Here is a 6,314-nt window from a genome sequence, read left to right on the forward strand (position 1 = left end):
ACCTACCTAAAAGGCACGCTAGGAGTTCCTCCCGGCAACCAATTATATTAAAGAACAATATTGCTCAGTAAGAGTTAGCCAGGAGTTCCTCCAGCGACATTACTGTTACCACCCGACCACGTTCACTCGTCACTGTTACAAAATAAATACTAACTAGAAACAAACCTTAGCAGAAGTTTTCAGTCATTTTTTTTTTTATGTTTTATGTTTTATGAGTTGAGATTGTATTTTTATTTGTTCTATACAACCAACAACGTCCACCCAAAATGAATCTGACTGCTAAATAATTGTGTTTCTTCCTTTATATACCGCTAATACCGCACCTCGCTACTGTCACCGTATTCTTATTAACAAAACCAATTAATACAAAAACTTGATAGGTTAAAGAAACCAAATTATAATATTCTTGTATTCGATTTAGTTTTAGCTATGTATAAAAGTATAACGATCAAAAAAGATTTCATCTCCAAAATCAATACATAAATTAAACGAACTAGTTTTAAAACTCTCTAATGACTAGAACCCTTATTAATTGCACGCCTTTCTTTGCGTACAAATTTAATGCATCGTGGGCGTATTTAAAAATGTATTTAGATTTTTCATTTTCAACCGCAAAATTTTAACAATTCAAAGCTTTGTTAGAAACTCTATTAAATATGTTAGCAGCCTCGTGTTTATAGATTAATTTTAGTTTTGTTAAAAAATAAAACATCATCAATAACACAAGAATATCAAAAAAAAAAAACAAATATAACTAATAAGATGAGTTCAGATACAAAACTAAAAAAACACACATAAATATGTATCTATCTTAAGCAAAGTGGATTGATTTGCACCTAAACTTGTTTTTCTTGAATACAAAAAAAAAAAAACGAATAAATATTTAAGCGTTTGCGTTCGTTTTGGAATTCCCTTCATTAATTAAAATAATAAAGAATTTATTGTATAACTTAAATACTAAAGGCATCAAACATGTTCTTTTCCATAATATTGATGTTTAGTAAATTGAAATAAAAAAATAAATACATCAGTTTTGATTTTTATTTGTTTTTTATTTTCAAAATAATTTCCCGCCTTTTTTTGAGAATCATGCAGTAAATTTATTTAAAATTAAATACAAAGGCCTTTTGAAGAGATTTGAATGTCACAATTCATAACTTTTTAATTAAGCATTGAATCAAAGTATAAATAAAATTATCAAAAAAATTAAACTGCGCTTTTTGTATTGCAAATGGAACATCAACTTAATAAGCTATTCAGCTATTCCGTTTTTGAATATTATAATTTTTTACTAAATTTTTTATTTTTTCTAATAATTTATTTGATTCAATCTTTTTGTTTTTTTTTTTGCCACGATTTACAAGATGCATTTCGGATTTTTTCTCAGACCCTCATATAGCAAAATCTAACTTTCCCGTACTATTGAGATACCTTTTAGGGCGTCTGGCAGAGGGTATGCTGAAACAAAACTGGCTTAAACTTACATTTTCTAAATCATCAGGAAAAGGCAGAGAAAGTTAATATTTGGCCATCATAGGTATGGTTACTCTAAACAAAAAAATATTATTTCAATTTTATAAGAAAAAAACAGAAACTAGGTGTTTTTTGTATGGAAAAACCTGTTTGGGAAACTTTTAAGGGCGTCTGGCAGAGGGAAGGCTGAAAAATATTTGGCTTAAACTTATATTTTCTAAACCAGGAATAGACATAGAATTTTAATTTGTTAGATACCATCATACGGTTATACCCAACAGAAAATAAGCTATTAGGTTATTTATTAGGTTTATTAGAAAAAGCTGAAAAAAAAAAACTTCTGGTACCCGCATTTTTGAAATCAGGGGATTTTTTATAATTTTTCGGTGTATCATTTATTCGGTTAATGCCTAGCAAAACGGATTTTTGACTGCACTTTGGATGCGTTTGGCAGAGGGAAGGCTGAAAATAGCTGGCTAAAAATTATACTTTCTAGACCTGGAATGGACATAGAATATTAATTTGTGACCATCATACGGTTATACCTAACAGAAAATAAATAATAAGGTTTTTTATTAGAAAAATGCATTTAAAAATGCTTTAAAGCGGTCTGGCGGGGGGAAAGCTGAAAAAGAAACTTGCGGTACCCACAGTTTCGAAATCAGGGGATTTTTTATGATTTTTTGGTGTATCATTTATTCGGTTATACCAAAACGCCAAAAGTTGATTTTTTGCTTCACTTTAGATGCGTCTGGCAAGGGAAAGCTGAAAAAGATCACTGCCAGACTTTTCCCGTTGACATACTGTGGTGCATATCTAGATATGTGCACACTCGAATTTCGGTTATATCAAAACTGCCAAAATATGCTGCCGGCTCTCGGTCTATAATTAAATATACATATAGATAACTTTGAATCAAATATAAATTATTTATTACTCGTATATTAAATATACTCATTACTCTTCCTTGTGAATAAAAGTGTTTATTTTTGAATTTTTTGACATTAAACGTGTAAAAAGCGACTTTTCGAAAAGGTACGAAAAAATGGTTTTATTTCCCAAGCTATATCTCCGAAATTATAATAGTTAAAAATCTGATGATAGCTACAACTATAAGGTTTAAGTTTGAAAAGTTTCAAATTTTTAAAACAAATAGTTTGGGTGGACTTTAAAATTGATCGGACAAGGTCCGAAACCCAATGTTATTCGCATAAGAGACTTGAAACTTGGGGAATATTTTTGTTAAATTTATTTATAACCATATAAGCCCTTAGGAGCATAGAAATTCCAATTTTTTTTTTAAATAACGATCACCCTAACATACACATGTATGTATGAAGTTTGTAGGCTTAATATTGTGTAGCATTTTGTTGTTGTTGATATTTTTCACAAACTTATTCCTTGTTGTCGTAAATATTTTTATTACTTTCAATGATTTTACTACCCTACGAACAAGATCGTACGACCTTACTATGTATTTTATGTTTGTTTGACTGCCAAAACTTGATGTTAGAATTTTATTCCAATGGAATTGTATTATTTATGAAATCAAGACAGTAAAATATTTTACAGAGAAATTATGTTTGATATGTAAATAAAATCTTCGACTTGGTCGCACGTACTTGTTCTTATAGTTAAAGGTCCTTAAAATGTGGTTAATTTTAATTTTCCCGTTAACGAAAAACTTAAACCGTAATTTACATTGTTTTTATTTTGGAATATGCATTCGTTTAATGACGACAACAAACGTGAACTTATTTCTTTGTTTGAATTGTTCGATTGCTATTATATTGTACTTTTTTTTCTCAAAACCAATAACTGTCCTCTTGAATAATATTTTAAATATTATGTTAATTTTTATATATTTTTTTAATTAATGCCAACAGGTGGCAATTTGGAATTTTTTAATGGAGTAGATTTGACCTGTGAGCTATAAGCTATTAAAAACATATATTCAATTCAAGTCAATAGGGTTAAAATTATGAAAAGAATGTTGGTATGAGAATCCGCTATATTTTTTAAACTAAGTAAATATTTGCAGTTATAATTATAGAATGAAGCCCGTTTTTGTTCTTAACTTAAGCCTCATAAAACTACTGTTTTTAGATTTGTTTGTTTCTACGACACCTACTTTACATTATATAACATCCAGTTTCATCATAGTATTCTTTTTTGCGTCATAGTACTCATTAGTAGGCTTAAAAAATTGATTTTTTTATAAAAAAAATTTTGTTTTGTATAATTAGGGTCATTTATTTTTATAGACTCTTGCTTTTTTTTATTATGTCGATCCTATAAAATACCAGACTTGGTTTACTATATTCTGGTCCACTTAATTAGGCGGATATAAGAACGAAAGTGGAGTAGATTTAAGAAATCCTTGAAAGTTTTCTTAATCTTAAATTCAAATTAAGAAATAAGTTACCAAGTAGATTTATAGCGTTTGTGAGGGGAAGGGGGAGGGGGGGTTTTGCTATTAGAAAACCGAATCTTTAAAATGTTTAATTCTTGACAACAGAACTTTCCTAACTTTTTATATCCATACATACTTCCAACATTTAAGAAATAAGCGTTAATTGCTTGAATCCATAACTTTTATTTAGCAGTTTGCGTTCAGTACATTTCTTGACTCAGCTTAAACGGACAATTTATTTATTCATTGTTGATGCGTTTAAATCTATGAACAAATACAGTTTTAAATATTAAAATATAAACTTAGGAGAAAATAAAGGACTAAACGAAAATTTTTTTTCGACTTTCAAATGGAAGTATCTTCGTTAAAAAATTTTAAATTGAAATAAGTTCACAATATATACCTGGAAAAAAGGATCTTGAGTTTTTTTTAATAAGGATACCTATGTACTTAGGCTGTATCACTCATTTTAACCCTTAAGTCTTAAAAATTGATTTACCTAAGTTATTGGACCTATAACTTGAATAGCTTTTTGACATGTAGGGATGCTGAATTGTACCAATTGTCCAAGGCAGCATCCGTTTAATTGACAGTAAGCTACTGTCTCATTAGCCGTGTTTTATTGGTACTCAGTATTTTACTGAGTAAACATTTTATGCTCTAAATAACAAAAAACAATTACTTTTATTTATTTTTTATAATCCTTTATTGTTGAAGGGTAAAAAATGTATATGTTAAGAAAAAAATTTTCTCTGTAAACCAACAAATAAAAAACTTTTGTTTATCCTTAGCAATCATTTGTTCTTGCTTACTGTGTAAAATTTTACTAAGCTAAGTACTGAGTTACCTATTCAACGTTTTATGATATGAAGGCAGTTCTTTCAGCGTAAGACCCGATATGCAAGTGTTTTACTCAGCAGTCGTCTGGGTGGCCTGACGTGCTGTTGTCTTAGATTTTCGTTCCTATTCAGCACCAAAGGTTCTGTTAGAGCCATTAAGTTTTGTTTAGGAAAATTATTGGGTATTTAATTTTTTATCAGAGAGATCACTACCCGACAAACAATTTTGGTTCTATAAAGCTTAAAAGATGCAATTTTTGCTTCTGTAAAGCATTATAGAAGCAAAATTGTTAGTAGGGTAATGTCATCTAAGAATGGAGCACCAAAAGCTTGATACCTTGGGATAGGGCTATGGGCAGTTGCAGAGAAAATGTTCAAGTATTTCTTTATAATGTGCTGATTTTCATGATGCTAGATAGACTTTTAACCAAAATACGGTCACTTTTAAAATATTTTTTTTTACGTATTCTTTAATTTTTCCAGTAAAGAATACCAATCTTTTAAGGTCGAGAATAAAATCTTTTCACGTGAGGCATGTTGTGTCGAAAAAACCGACACGTGAAAAATCTGTATAAAGTCGTATTCTTTTTACGAAACCTTTCTTAAAGTACCTATTTTTTTTTTTTTTTTTTCTTCTAAAATTGCTTGTCCAAAGCAGAGCTGGGAAAGGGGAGAGTGGGTTGCTATGGTTAATACAAAGTTCGCATAGTGTTGATATCTGAATAGATATTATCGTATAAAGCCATAATAATAAAATAAAATTGCATTTTGGTGGAAAAACTTTGGCGTATTTTGATCTTTTTATACTTGTTATGATTTTAGAATGTCGATTTTAAATCCTGAAATAGAGAGTATGGTTTCAGGACTACTTCATTTAGGTACATGTCTTCCAGTTATCCTTTTGTCATATTTTTGTTGACTAAATGCATTCAATATATTGGTTCATCATTTCCCTCTTCTGAGAGCCATGATTCGTTGAAGGATTTGTCAGTATTCGCTAATTCGTTCATTTATTTGACGAGTTAGTACGTTGTTCTTGAGTTACATCTGTTAAATCAGCTAATTCGTCCATAGATTTAATAATTTTTTATTCACCGAAGGTAAAGAATAAAGAACTTGATCCCAACTAACTAAAAATCGCTAACCGATATTATTTCTAAAATGCTGCAATTAACTGTATTATAACTCTTGAAGCATGTAGAGTGTAGAGACCACTAAAACTTTTAACCAACCGGATATCATAGCGATTTTTGGTAACTTTAACCTTGCATCCTGGACAAATGAGTGTATTAAACCTTAGTCAAGAATCAATGCTCATCTCATCAGTTAAAGTAGTTTTAGTTTGTATGGGGTTCCAAAGCGCTATTTGTTTAAAATAACTATGAATTCATTGTTTACGGATATTTACTCAATTGATTATATTTTATTTTTATTTTTACTTATACTTTTTGTTAATTTCATCTAAAATTTATGATCTAAACACAGGTTATTTTTAAAATTACAGACTTCTACTTTAATTTAACAAAAAAATACACAGAATTTATTAGGGTCCCGACATAGGTTCAAGGTAGAATTACTTAAAAAAATTT

General features: G+C 29.3%; 1 protein-coding gene across 1 annotated transcript in view; it reads right to left on the minus strand.

Moving 5' to 3' along the window:
• LOC129911254 (tumor susceptibility gene 101 protein) overlaps positions 1-6,314 on the minus strand; it is a 326,606-nt gene that overhangs the window by 266,298 nt on the left and 53,994 nt on the right. The window lies entirely within an intron of this gene.

This window comes from Episyrphus balteatus, chromosome 2 (genome assembly GCF_945859705.1).
Source record: "Episyrphus balteatus chromosome 2, idEpiBalt1.1, whole genome shotgun sequence".
NCBI classification, from domain to species: Eukaryota; Metazoa; Arthropoda; class Insecta; order Diptera; family Syrphidae; genus Episyrphus; species Episyrphus balteatus.